This window comes from Agelaius tricolor, unplaced genomic scaffold, assembly GCF_023055355.1.
Source record: "Agelaius tricolor isolate 1412-34295 unplaced genomic scaffold, bAgeTri1.0.p SCAF_71, whole genome shotgun sequence".
NCBI lineage: Eukaryota > Metazoa > Chordata > Aves > Passeriformes > Icteridae > Agelaius > Agelaius tricolor.
In genome coordinates, this window is record NW_027269331.1 from 653,303 (window position 1) to 667,540 (window position 14,238).

General features: G+C 55.5%; 1 protein-coding gene across 2 annotated transcripts in view; it reads left to right on the forward strand.

Moving 5' to 3' along the window:
• LOC139585286 (uncharacterized) overlaps window positions 1-2,066 on the forward strand; it is a 445,268-nt gene extending 443,202 nt beyond the window's left edge. For both annotated transcript variants that reach the window (XR_011677015.1, XM_071417911.1), the window contains one exon: window positions 1,277-2,066. The gene's annotated coding sequence lies outside the window, so the exon portion shown is untranslated. The remainder of the gene's footprint in view (window positions 1-1,276) is intronic.
• The last annotated feature ends 12,172 nt before the right edge of the window (window positions 2,067-14,238 follow it).

Sequence of the window (14,238 nt, forward strand, 5' to 3'; positions counted from 1 at the left end):
TTTATTGTATCTATTGCATGATAACCTCTGGGGAAGTGAACATAACTTGGAACAGAAATTCACTTTTGTTCACTTGTCCTGGTCAGGGCTGCTGCATCTGCATCCTCCTCAACAATCACAGCCAGCCCTTGGGGGAAAGAGCAGAGAGTGGTTTCTCCCTGACTTTCAGACTTGACAGAGCAGTTTTTGAAAACTTTGAGTTCCCTCTGGGTGTCAAAGATGGCATCATCGTCTTGGTGTTAGTTCTGCTTTGTCTTCTCTCTGTAGCCTGCACCCTCTACACCCTGTACTCCCTCCGCACCATGCTTAGAGACAGAGAAACACCCCGTGTGGTACAGCAGCGTCCTGAGGAGGATGAGGAGGAGGAGGGAAGGACAGAATCAGCAGCCACCACGTCTGCACAGCCTGCCATGGAGAGAAGAGGAACCCAAAGGGCAGCCAGTGCTTCCACACAGACCGTCACCCAGCCAGGGCAGCCCAAGCCAGCAGCAGCTGCCCCCGTTCAGAAGAAGGAATCCCAGAGCAAATGCATCCAAACAGAGACTGTTGAGGAGGTGGCTGGAGCCCCACACCCAGCAGAAGAGCCAGAGCTCAGCCCTGTCTCTCTGTCCCTGGGCGGGCTGCGAGGCCCCCAGACCAACGAGGCCACCCTGGCCAGTGACAGCACTCGGGACAGGCAGCCGGGATCCCTCTCCTGGGATGTGGCCATGAACCAAGGGATCAGAAGAAGCCAGGGAACTCTCAGGCCCTGGCAGTGACTGCTGGTGAGTGTAAGGGACGAGTGCTTTGTAAAGAAAACCTCCAGGTGCACCAGGGTAGAGGGAGCACAATGGAACAAGGAGGTTGTTCTTCCCTAAGAGCCCCAAGGGTGTCCAGTGCACGCTGCAGATGTGGATGGGATTTGCACAGCTTGGACCAGAGATCCTCCTGTTACCTGGAGATGCTGCAGTGGGGGAAGGAGAGGACAAGGCGGGAGCACTGGTCAACAAATTAATAATTTACAAGGACACTGCCCTGTTATGCACCCATCTCTCATCCATGGAAACAAAGCTGGCTGAGCACAGCTGGAGCTTGGAAGAGAAAATGGAAGAGGGCCACCAGAAACTGAGAGAGGAGCTCCAGGAAGGGATTTAGCACTTGAGGAATGAATTTGCCACTTCAGGAAGGGATTTACCACATCTCAGCAGAACCAGCAAGTCTCTGCATTAGGAGCAGGTGTCCCCCAGCCAGGCAGAGAGGATGCACTCCACAAGGTGATTTCTGTTTTCTCTTTCAGGAGCATGGGATGGGAACCCCCCTCCTCCTCAGCAGCCTGGGGAGCTGAACTGAGAAGAGGAACTCCCACCACCAGAAGCTCATCAATGCTGCTCCAGCCCCTCGTGGACACAGTTCCTGTTGGAATAGCAATGATAACACAACTGGTTCTCCTGAAGCAGCAGTTCTTGTTCTCAGGAGCACATTTACAGGAGGAGACAGCTGTACCCTGACCAGGCTTAGAGGGGCCCTGCTGCCAGCCAGCTGGAGGAGAAGGAGAATTGGATCTCCTGGGCTGTGTGGGTCCATGGCCTGGCACGTCTGACCCACAGAGGGACAGCTGTGGTGCACACTGGCCCTCGGCGTCCCCTGATGCCACCAAGGGGCGTGGGAGTGGGTCCCATTTCCATTTCTGGGCTCACAGGAGGACCCCAGCAGCTGCAGGGAATTACCTGGGAAGGAGTGGCACAAACAGCCCGTGGTGGCTGGCCCAGAGGCTCTGCAGCCCCAGCACAGACCGGCTCAGCAGTGAGTGCTGCAGAGACCCAAAGGACAGCGCTGGGCTTTTGGCATTGCTGCTGCACAGACAGGAGCCATCAGAGAGCTGAGTGCCCTGCCTGGTCCCTCGGATCAGCCTCTGCTGTGGGACTGCTGAGGGCTGAACAACAGCAGGTACCAATCCCCACAGCAGCCCTGCACCATCAGCAACTCCTCATCATAACACAAACTGGCTCTAGAACAGCCCAACAAAGGCAAAGTGCTTTGGTTTCTTTCCTCCCCTTAATTAAACCAAAATAAAGCCCTAAATAAGACTTGTCTCAGCTCGTGTCTGTGATTCCCATTCCCAGGAGATTATTTGGGAACTGGGGAGCCAAGGGGGGTCAGCAAGGCCTGTTCAGCCCTCTAGGGCCAGTGCCTGAGTCCAGTGGACATTTGGGATTATTTTCAAACCAACACAGGTTATTTAAAGTCATTTAAGTCCCTACTCGGGTTACTTTAGGTCACAGGGGTCATGGGAGGTCATTTGGGGTCAAAATCGAGGTTACTCCAGGTCATAGGGGTCATGAGAGGTCACAATTGGGGTTACTCCAGGTCATAGGGGTCATTTGAGGACACAAAGGTTACTCTAGGTTATTTGAGAATTTTTTTGTTTTTCCAGGGGTTACTTTAGGTCATTTTTTTGTCCATCCCCTCACAACCACCCAAACATCTCCAGGGCTGCAGGGCATTGTCCATCCAAGCCACCACCCAAACATCTCCAGGGCTGCAGGTCTCTGTCCTCACAACCAGCCAAACATCTCCAGGGCTCCTGGCAGCTGACCCTGGGTAACTCTAACTGGGGCTGACAGGTCTGACCTTAAAGATCAGCTGGTGACAGCAAGGACCTTTGCAGGGGCTCCAGTAACCCCTGACCTTCACCCTCCTCAGGAGTGTACAGGAACAGCCGGAGCATTTCTGTGCCAGCTCTGGCATCCCTGTGGCCCTGTGCCACCCCAGGGGCGCAGGGGTGTTTTGGCTGTGTGTGTGAATGGCACTGTCCTGCAGTGCCACATGGAGGCAGTGAGGCACAGAGCTCTGCACAGGCTTTGCTGGCAGCCAGTTTGCCCGGGGATCCCCGAGTGGTTCCTGCTGGCAGGGCGGGGTTTCCAAATGTGCAGACAGGTTTTGGGTGTCACACAAACCCTGCTGGCTGTGGTGAGCCCAGCAGAGGAAATCCCTGAGGCAGGGCTGGGCAGGCAGCGCTTCATTGCCCTGCACACATCCCCTGCTCCACAAACTCCATTTCCTGATGGTTCCAGGCCCATCCCTGCACAGGCACTGCTTCCTCACCCTGCACACATCCCCTGCCCCACAAACTCCATTTCCTGGTGGTTCCAGGCCCATCCCTACACAGGCAGTGCTTCATTGCCCTGAACACATCCCCTGCTCCACAAACTCCATTTCCTCACAGGTTGCAGGCCCATCCCTGCACAGGCAGTGCTTCCTCACCCTGCACACATCCCCTGCCCCACAAACTCCACTTCCTGATGGGTGCAGGCCCATCCCTGCACAGGCAGTGCTTCATTGCCCTGCACACATCCCCTGCCCCACAAACTCCATTTCCTCACAGGTTCCAGGCCCATCCCTGCACAGGCACTGCTTCATTACCCTGCACACATCCCCTGCCCCACAAACTCCATTTCCTGATGGTTCCAGGCCCATCCCTGCTCTTGGCTGCTTTAAGAGACGTGCACAAAGCTGGGGAGTGGAGTGAGAGCTGCTGGAGACACCCTGGGGCAGCAGCACACACATCTGGGCACCTGCACCGTGCCCCTGCTCACCAGGAACCCCTTGGAGCCCCAGAATCATTCAGGCTGGAAAAGGCCTGGAGGATCTCGGGGTCCAGGCTGTGCCTGATGCCCCATGGGGGATTTTGGGTGTCCCAAAAGGCTCAGGGCAGCCTGGCCCTGCAGAAGGCGCTCGGTCACCAGCACCCCTGGCCTGCACAGGTGCAGTTTGTGTTGGCAGTTTTTGCTGGACCCCACTGGATGTGCCAGTGTGTGAGGCAATGTTTGCTGGGCTCTGGAGGTGATTTCCTGTCCCCAGCAGCCTTTGGAAGCTCCAGATGCAGCAGCATTGCCCTGCCAGTCCCTGGGGCTGCTGGGCTCATCACCTCTGGCAATTGAGGGCAGCTGAGAGGATTCAGGCCCCAGGCAGCAGTGGGGAACAGAATTCATGCCCTTGCTGTGGCTGCTCCAGGTGAGATTTCTGCTTTTGAAGTGTCTTTTTTGCACAAAGGTGTTGGATTTGTCACTGAGATTGCTGTGAGCCCTTAATGTTTTGCTGTTGATGGAATGAAGAGAGATGTTTAAAGGAAAGGGGGTGCTGGAGGGAGCTGTGTCAGGTGTTCATGGATACACAGATTGTGTGTGGTTGAAACTGCACCTCAGAAAACTGCCCTCAGCAGCAGGAATTGTTCTGGGGGGTGCTTTAAAGAGCAGCATCACTGACACAGACCCTGGTGGGGCTCAGTGCCTGGCAAGAGAAATGTAAAAGTTTACAGCAGAGTTTACTTTTCCATAATGCCTCAGAATTTCCATGGCTCATGTGGGACACATTGGAGTGAGGAGCCTTTTTGGAGGGACAGGCAAAGGATGAGATAAAAGGACAAAAAGCCTAATGGTAAAATTAGCTCCTTCTTTCATTTTTAAAGGGCTGGGAGCGGAGGGCTGAGATCTCAGGTAGCCATTTGTGCTCTGCTTTTGTTCTGCTGCACACAGCTGCGGTCAATACAGCATTTTCTCTTTCCCCCTGAATTGTTTTTAGGATGAGACAATTGGTTGCATTTGCTGTCACTGAGGACACACTGGCCTCAGTCCCTTCTGATCCCTGGAATGGAATAAACTCTGTGGCTGTACATGGCTTGTGAACCCTCCTGTCACAGCCACTGCTGCTCCTTGCTGTTGCTAAAACCAGAACATTTGTGCTTTTGAGTGCGTTTTGTTTGTCCTCACTGACAGCTGGAACATTTTCTGCATGGCAGCCCAATAGAGGAAGCACTGACAGAAATCCCCAGCTGAAGATGCCCTTCCCTTCCAGCACAGTTCTCGTTTTCTCCTGCTCTTTGCTTCTGCAGGTAGTCAGGAAATGTCAGGTGAGCCTCAGTCAGGCTCTGGGATGGAATCAGGAGGGCAGAGTGGATATTGAATCAAATTTCAGGGAGCATTTCCAGGGCAGGCAAAGGGAAGGGGCTGTTCACTGGGGGGTCAGCCCTGGCCCAGCTCCCCAGGCTCCCCTGGAAAAGCCTCTCCTGCCTTTTCTGAAGGCTCCTGCTGTGTGAGGGCTCACAGGGATCTGCAGCAGAGCTGTGACATTTTTGAGCACAAACACATTTAGTCTCAATGCCCCTCACACCTCAGGACTGAGCACTGCATGTGTTTACTTGTCTCAGAGCCTGAGCCCTCTCCCTGCTATAATGAAGTGTTTTGCTAAGCCATTGTTTTTACCTTAAATATATTCCCCTGGCTGCATCTTTGTGGTGGATTATTTGCTCCAGAATCTTTTCTTTTCATCTCAGAGATGAATATACATTTCGGGAGCAGGTTTTGAAATACCAGTTTGCTTCAGGAAACTTCTTATGAGCAAGTCTGGGAAGCCAGCACTAAATCACTTTTGTATATTTTATTTCCCAAGGAATCAGGCCCACTTTGTTTATTATCTAGCAAAGTCCCAAGCAGAATGTAAAAACCAAGACTGAACCAGAAAGGAGCATTATAAAAATACTGAAGCTGTCTTTCCCTGGCAATGGGGAAATTCATTGCTTCACTTTAATGTGAAAAAGAAATGGTACAGTGGTAAAGGAATAAAACCAAAGGCAACTAAGAGTCTGGGAGGAAAGCTGATGTGTTCACAGACAGTCTGAGGGGTGAAGCTGTGGGTGTGAAGCTTTGGGGTGGGTTTGTGTCTCTGCTGACTTGGGGCAGGTTTGTTGCACAGCCCAGGCACTCTGGGGTCTGCACAAGAGTTTCCGAATTTTGGGGTAAAAGAACAGGGGGGAAAGGGGGCAGGTGGCTCAGGAAGGTTTGGTAGTTTGGGATTAAAGGAGGCTGCAGCCCTGAGAGAAAGGGAGGGAGAGAGAAAGAGAGAGAGGGAGAGAGAATAAAATGGGGGGGGAGAGGAAAAACCAGGAGAGAGAGAGAGAGAGAAAGAGAGAAAAAGAGAGAATAAAATGGGAGGGAGAGAGAAAGGAAAAAAAAAAACGGGAGAGAAAGAGAAAGAGAGGGAGAGAAGGAGGGAGAGAGAGAAAAAGGAAAAAGAGAGGAAAACAAATGAGGGGAGGAGGGAGAGAAAGAGAAAAAAAGGGAGAGGGAGAGTGAAAAAGCAGGGGAAAGAGAGGGAGAGAAAGAAAAAACCAGGAGAGGGAGAGAAGAAGGGAGAGAGTGGGAGGGACAAAGAGAGAGAAAAAAACAGGAGAGGGAGAGAGAGAGAATAAAATAGGAGAGAGAGAAAGAAAAAGAGGAAAAAACAGGAGAGAGGGAGAGGAAGAGAGCAAAAACTGGGGGAGAGAGAGAGGGGGAGAGAATGAGAGAAAAAATCAGGAGAGAGAGGGAGAAAGGCAGAGAAAGGGAGAAAGAAAAGCCCCTTGGGCACGTTCCCCAGTGGCCTGTCCCTTTACTGGACTGAAGTTGCAGGACTCTCTCCTTTCTGGGATCCAGCTGTGGCATTTCCTGGCCGGTGGGGGCTGGTCTGGGATCCTGGCACTGCCCAGGTCCAGCACGTGGCCGGAGGGGCTGGAGGTGCCCGGCCCAGTTTGGTGCCCCCGGTTTTGGGGCCCAGCTCCCTTGGGTGCTGGCTGGCACCTGGAGGTGCATGGGGCACCTGAGGCTGTAAGAGCCGAAATGGGGGATGCAGGAGCCCAGGCAGCTCTCCACAATGCAGTTTATTGTGTCCAAGACGTTTCAGCAGTGCAGGGTTGTGGGTGACAGAGCTGTGCCTACAGCTGTCAGCTCTGGTGTCCCTGTAAGGTACAGGACAGGCTGTGGTGTATGGCACAGGGACCACTTTTTGTGTGCCCTGTCATGTGTCATCAAAGCCTGGCCTGATACACCAAGGGCCTCCAGGCCTGCCTGCAGCTGCATTTTGTTTTGTTTTGGTTTTTTGTTTTTTTAAGGAAAGGGATGGGGTGAGGTGCTTCCTTTTATTTTATTTTTTTTTTTTTCTGAATCAATGTTATTTCTCACTTACAGCTTAGTAGAAACCTTATTCTGCTCTGGCTGCTCAAAGACACTTGGCAGCATCTACAGGTGCACCTCGAGGAGCCTGGACTACAAGAGAGATTTGTTCTGTTTCACTGTTGACTCTGTGGAAAGGTAAGTACAGAATGTTTGTGTGCCAGCTCCACTGCCCTCACCAGGCACTGCACTGAGGCCTCTCCTGCTCTGTCTCTGGGAAGTGCAGACGTGGCTTTTGCTGCTGCTCTGCCCCAGAGTGGTTTTCTGAATTGCTGCTGTTGGCATCACAGTGCTCAGTTCTGAGGAGCATCACCTCTGTAAGGCAAATCCTAGGAAAAAGAAAAAACCAAAACAGCCAGGTCTGCCTTTTGTGTGAGAAATTGCATTCCTGCCAAGCAAATACCAGCAGGTGCAGGGCACGGGAGGAGGGTCCCTGCTCATTTTCTCTGAGGAGTGCACAAGCCAAGCACCAGCCAGGCCTGTCTGGAGCCCCTTTGGGCTCAGCATTTCCAGCAGGCAGCGTGGCCAGAGGGGCTCAGGCAGCACTTGGGGCAGGTCTGCCCTGTGCTGGCCACATCTGCTCTGTCTCTGGAGTGGGCAGAGGCAAATCTGACACCTGAGCATGTGCCTGAGGCTCTCACTCAGCCGTTTAAAATCTGTCTAGAAAATGGAAGTGTGCTGGGGTTTAGTTGGTTTACAGCACTTGAAAGTGGCCTTAAGGCATTGTTCAGTAACTATATAGTGAATCAAGGCTTTGTGCCAGAGTTCCTTCATGCAAGCATTGTTCTGATGGACACCTGAACTAGTTTTAATGTCCAGTGTTCACCTGAAGTAGTTTTAATGTCTCTGTTTCTTTCTGAGGTTCCCATTCATTTTGCTGTATTGCTGGGGATGTTCACCCTCGTGCTCTGGACAGTGCTTTTGGGCTTTTTTCTTAATTCCACAGCTGTGATACCTTATTTTTTGGCAGTAGAATTCCCTAAAGCACTGACCTGGCTGCAGAATGCACTTTTCTTGGAGAGTGATGCTGCTTCTGCCTCCCCGCCAGCCCTGCACTGCCCTCGGTGTCTGTGCAGTTTTTCCCTGCAGCCCAGAGTCCATGGCTGTCTCTCTCTCGGGGCTCTGGAGGAGAGCTGTGCTGGGATTTTGGCTTCAGGGGGGGAATCTGTGCATGATCTGAGCTGTGGCATCTCAGCTATATCCTAGGCACCCCAGGAAAGCAAGCTGTCATCCATGAGGAGCCACTGACTCTGGAAAGTCAAGCTGTCTTGGAAGAGGTGCTGGAAAGGGTGAGATTTAACCTTAGAATCAATAATTTGTGTGATTCACCTCTGTGAAACCTGAATGTGCTCCAATAGTTTCTGCAGAGCAGCTTATTTCACCCAGAGTAATTCAGTGCATTGGAGCATGTACTGGCCTGCTTCATGTCATTGGAATCCTGTGTTCTGCAAGATTTCCATAACTTTCCTTCCATTTTCATGGGAATTAGCATTTTCTGTCTATCAAGCACAGCATTAGGTTCCTGTTTACGTCTCAGTAATTTGATATGTTGTTTCTAGGTAGTTCTGATTCACTTCTCCAGATCTTCACTTCACTTTTAGCCATGTTTCTTCTGCCTTTTGTGCAAATGGACTGAATGCTTTTGCTGTAGCTTTGTATTGAAATATAACATCATAAATCAGGCTGATGTTTTGCTCTACTAAAATCTGGTGACTGCAGGGGGGAAGGGCTGGGAGCAAATAGTGTAAGGAAGTTGGAAACTGAAGGTTGTCCAGCAGAGGCTGAGCGTGTGGCTCTGACACCAGGGCTGGAAAAAGTGGACAGTGAGTGTTAGAGCTGGGTGAGCTTTCACAGGATGAAAGGGGCAGGGAACGAGTCAAATGAAAGGGATTGGTGGTGTGAGATGAGACTGCAGCCCTTTGTGACACCCACAGGTGCCCTTGGTGTGTGTGTGACCCCGCTCCTGGTCCTTTTGCAGGTGGACATGCTGTTCAAGGCTCTGGAGACAAGGCTGAGCACTGTGGAGTCGCGTGTGGCTGCTCTGCAGAGGCAGGTCTGACAGGAAAGCCCTGAGCTGCAGGAGAAGGGCAGAGGTGAGGGCTGGCCCTGGGATCCTCCCTGGGAGCTCTGCAGGGACTGTGGGCAGCTGGAGGCCGTGGGTGGAAGCTGTGGGCTGAGGAGCAGCGCTGGCCAAGGCTGGGTCCCAGCCAAGGAGCTCTTCTTGTGTCCCTGAAGGGGAAACCCCCGGGGTTCTTAATAAACACTTCTGATCAGACCATCTGTACACTTCTGCTTCAATGGAAATACTGATTTAAATGTTTGTCCCTGGAAGCAAAGCATTCATCTCCTGACTTCCCTGCTATTCAGTATCTACTGAAAGTGCTGGGCATTTTCCTAAGCTAATGGAAAACCTCCCTGTGGCTCTGGGATTTCCAAAGGAACAGCATTAGGGCGTTCTTGTCTCCATGGCTTTAGCTTGACTCGTGCTCAAAGACAGGAATGATTCAATAACTATATGTGGTGAATTCTTAGTTTGGCAGGGGTGTTTTGCAAGTTCAGGGCTAAAATGTGATGTAAGAAAAGGCCTTTTTTGCAGCATTAGATTTTTGCAGCATTGCAGCTTTTCAAGCTTTCCAAGTCACCTCATTCCAATTTAAACTCTCTTGAAATATGCTTAATATGTTGGGGTTTTTCATTGTTATTGCTGTTGGTGGTGGGTGGGGTTTTTTTTGTGTTTGGTTTTTCTTTTAATTTGTTTTTCCTTTTTTGCCTGGCTTAGGGAGATTTAACAGATCTCACTTTTTCTCCTCCAGTTGAGTGTAGTGTTATCTTCTTAATTCCAAAACCCTTTGCTGTATGGAAAACCCTCTTGCCTTGTGAAAGGACAGGCAGGAGCTGTTTCAATGGCCAGTGCCACAGCAGTGCCCTGTGGCACAGAGGTTCCCAGGAGTGGGGAGCCCTCTGCCAGCAGACACACCTGGCCAGGTGCTGCTGCTGTGCCTGCCTGAGGAGGTGATACCCAGCTCGGCTCCACTGCCAGACAAAACCCAGCAGTGTCCCTGTGAATCCCAGCAAACTGGGCTTTGTCACTCAGCCTCTGCTTCCACTGCTTTGGAGGGCTTGGATCCCAGTTATTCACCCCAGGATTGCCCCTCCATCCTTTTTCCCCACTTTTCCGTTCCAATTGTGGGAAATGCTTGGGTTTTGGTTTTTTCCCCCTGCAGCTCACTGCAGATCCCAAAACCCCACAGGAGGGAAGATGTGCTTCCACCAGCAGGTGAGGGGCCTGATTTTGGAATGTTTGATGGAATTGGCCCAGGAGCTTTTACTGCTGGGCTTCCCCAGCCTGTCCATGGCAGGTCCAGCCTGTGCCTTCAGCTTCGAGCCCTCAGTCCTCAGGGGAAGGCACCTTTGGGGAAGTTCTCACAGCTCTGCCCAATGCTCTGGGAATTGTGATGTTTTCCTGGAAGTGGGCTGTCCATTCTGACCCGTTTTCTTCCCTCTCCCTGCAGACTGTACCTGCTGAAAGGCTGAGGTGACCCAGGATCCATGAAATCCCTGACTCCCCGGGCCTTCCTGAGGCTGAGGCCGCGTTTGCTGTCAGTGACCGCAGAGGGGAAGATGCTAAAGACTGAAAACCTGGTGTTTTTTCTCCTGAATCCCAGGACTCTCTCTGCAGCTGTACACTGTCCATCTCTTAAAAGAGTTTCTGGCTTTTTAAAGGTTCTTACATTCTGCAATATTTATCTGTAACTCCATTAAAAAGAGTCATAGTGTATCAATGTGGTGTTACTGACTTTGTTTGAGTTGGTTAATTAGAGCAAATTATTGATAAGGGGTTTGAGCATCCCTTAGTTGGAGCTGGCAGCTCCTATTTAATTTCTCTTCATTCTTTCAATTCCTTTCAATTATTTCTTAAGCAATTACTGCAATTAGGATATACAATAAGGACAGCAGCATTTCTGCCCTGCTGGACTGGGAAATCCAAGCCCAATTCCTTGGAGAGATTGAGGGGATGGGTTTTGACAGTGGGAATTTGGTGAGGAAGAAAGAGGAGCGGTCCCACAAAAAGTGGTTAAGGCCAGTTCTGCTGGTTTTGGGTGTTCCTACCCAAAAAATCATCCTGATTAAAGGGAACGTGAGGAAGCAAGGGGCCCTGTGCCAGGGAGCGTGTGCTGGCACCCCTCCAATTCCAGCCGGAGGTGCTGGGCGCTGCCAGACTGTGGGACACGGTTACTGAGAGGCTCCACTCACTGCCTGATCCAGAGGGTTTTCCCATTATTTCCTGGCGTGCTTAGCACGGGGCAAGTCATTACAGCCCCACGGGCTGAGAATCCCATAGGAGCAGGTGGAATCACAGACGAGCACACAGAAACCAGTCTGGGAGAGGAAATGGGCTGTGCCATAGATTTATTGTTCACAATGTGTTTTGAATTTGTACCAGCATCTCTCCTCTCCCCTCAGATCCCGTATCCTTGAGGTTTGAGTTTTCTCATAAAGAATTCTCGGCCTACACCGGGAAAAAATAATTCCGTGGCACCGGGGGAGCGGCGGGGTCTGGGGGTCCCGGGGCCGGCACGGGGGCTCCCCCCGCCCCGGCCGGTTCCGTCCGTGCGGGGCCTCTCCGTTCTGGAGCTGCCGCCGCCCGCGGCCATCCCGGTCCCGATCCCCGCCCGACCGCGCCCGCCGCGGGAGAGGCGGCGCTGCCCGGGACCCCGCGACAGCCGACACCGACAGGAGCCGAGCCAGAGCCCCGGGCCCATCCCCGGCCCCGCCTCAGCGCTCGGGGCTCCGCGCAGCGCCGGCAACAGCCCCGGTTCGGCCGGGGGGACACGGGCGGGGCCGGTCGGGGGGACACGGGCGGTGTGGTCTGGATGGGGACACGGGCGGGGCCGGTCTGGGGGACACGGGCGGGGCCGGTCTGGGGGACACGGGCGGGGCCGATCTGGGTGGGGACACGGGCGGGGCCGGTCTGGGTGGGGACACGGGCGGGGCCGCAAGCGATGGCCCCGCCCCCATCCCGGACAGGGCGGGACGGAGCCGGGGCTCGGGGGGCGGAACCGGGAGGCGGAGCCGGGGGCGGAGCCGGAGCTCCGTGAGGCGGCCCCGGGGGCGGAGCTTATGGGGCGGGTCCCGGTACCGGCTCAGGTGTGCAGGGCGGGTCCCGGTACCGGCTCAGGTGTGCGGGACCCCAGGGCGCCTGCGCGGGGCGGGGCCGAGCTTATTTACAAGCCGGAAATCGCCTTGGCCGCCATTTGCTCACTCTGAGCACGCTGCGGACGGGTGGCTCCTGTCTCCGCTCCGCAGCTTCTTCTCCCCTCCTGTTCCCCCCTCTACCTTTCCTTTCTCCTGCTTGTATTCCCCTTCTTTCTCTGCTTTTCTCTCTCCCCCCTTTTCTCTCCTCCTCAAAGCCGACTCCTTTCCCTCCCCTTTCGGCCTCCCCTCCTGTCTCCCCCTCTACCCTTCCTTTTCCTCCCTGTATTCCCCTTCTCTCTCTTCCCCCTTTCCTTCTCCTCCCCTTTCGGCCTCCCCTCCTGTCCCCTCCTCTACTCTTCCATCTCCTCCCCGTATTCTTCTTCTTTGTCCCCCAGACCCTCCCCTCCTCTTCCCCTAAACCTGACCCTAACCCGCTCTCCTCTTTCCTGTCCTGTCCCTACTCCGCTACTCCCTTCTATTCCCCCTCTCTCCCTTCTCTGTCCACTGTCCCTCTGCCCCCCTCCCAGCCTTTCCCTTCCCCTTTCGCTTTCCTCCCTGCTATCCCTCCTCTCCTCCCGTTTTCCCCGTTCCTTCTTTCCTCTCAGCCGCGGGGCTGGGGGTGCCGGACAATAATAAAGCCCAGAGGGCCGGAGTCCGGCGCCCCCGGTCCCACTGGAGTCCCCGATGGTGTCCCCATGCAGTTCCATGGTTGTGAACGCAGGGGACACGGCCGGGGCTCCGCTTCCCCCATCACACGGGGCCCCCTCCTTTGGACGGGGTCCCGGGGGTGGTGCGGGGTCGGGTTTGGGGACCCCCTTGGTTGGAGGGGGTCCCGGGGTGGGGGGCCCCCTCATTAGGAGGGGGTCCTTGCTGGAGGGGGGGTGGGTTAGGAAGGGCCCCCTCATTAGGAGGGGGTCCTTGGGAGGGGGGGGGGTTAGGAAGGGCCCCCTCCGGAGGGGGGGGGTCCCGGGGGGGGCGGGGCGGGCCCCCTCCGGAGGAGGGGGTCCGGGGAGGGGGGCGGGGCGGAGGGGGGGCATTCCCCCCTCCAGGTCCCGCCCCCCTTCCCCGGGCCCCCTCCTCCGGACGGGGTCCCGGTCCGGCCCCCTCCCGGGGACCCCCTCCTCCGGACCGGGGCCCGGGGGGAGGGAGGGGGGGCGGGTGGGGTGGGGGGGGGAAGCACAGGGGGGCACGTCACTCTGCGCCGTGACAGAAAAAACACACGCGTAAAAAAAAAAAAAACCACGCACACACGAACGACCCTCCCGTCCGGGCCCCCTCCCTCCCCCCCGGGCCCCGGTCCGGAGGAGGGGGGTCCCCAGGAGGGGGCCGGGCCGGCACCCCGTCCGGAGGAGGGGGCCCGGGGGAGTGGGGCGGGGCCAGGAGGGGGGAATGCCCCCCCTCAGCCCCACCCCCTCCCCCGGACCCCCTCCTCCGGAGGGGGCCCGCCCCGCCCCCCCCGGGACCCCCTCCTCCGGAGGGGGCCCTTCCTAACCCCCCCCTCCCCAAGGACCCCCTCCTAATGAGGGGGCCCTTCCTAACCCACCCCCCCTCGACCCCCTCCTAATGAGGGGGCCGCTGTAACCCGCACCCCCCACCCCCCCAGTGTGATGTAGGGACAGCCGGAGCCCCGGCGGTGTGGGCCGGTGTATTGGACTGGAATGGGGGGGGACCCGCAGAGCGGCTCCGGCCCCGTGTGGGGACCCCAGCGAGGGCGGGGGCGCCGGGCTCCGGCCCTCTGGGCTTTATTATTGCCCGGCACCCCGAGCCCCGCGGCTGTGAGGAAAGAAGGAGAGCGGGGAATGGAGAACGAGAATAGGGGAGCGGAGGGGCACGTGAGGGGAAGGTGGGAAGAGGTCGGGGTGTGCAGGGGGGCAGGGGGGAAGGCAGGGTGGGGAGAGAAGGGAGAGAGGAAGGATGGAGGGATAGGGTAGGGTAAGGTAGGGCTGAATAAGGGAATAGAGAGGTGGGATGGGAGGAGGGGGCGGGGGGCGGCCGTAGGGGGGGAGGGAGGGGAGGGCTAGGGGGGAGAGGGAGGGGGGGGGTTTGGGGGGGGGGTGGGTGTGGGGGGTGGGGGAGG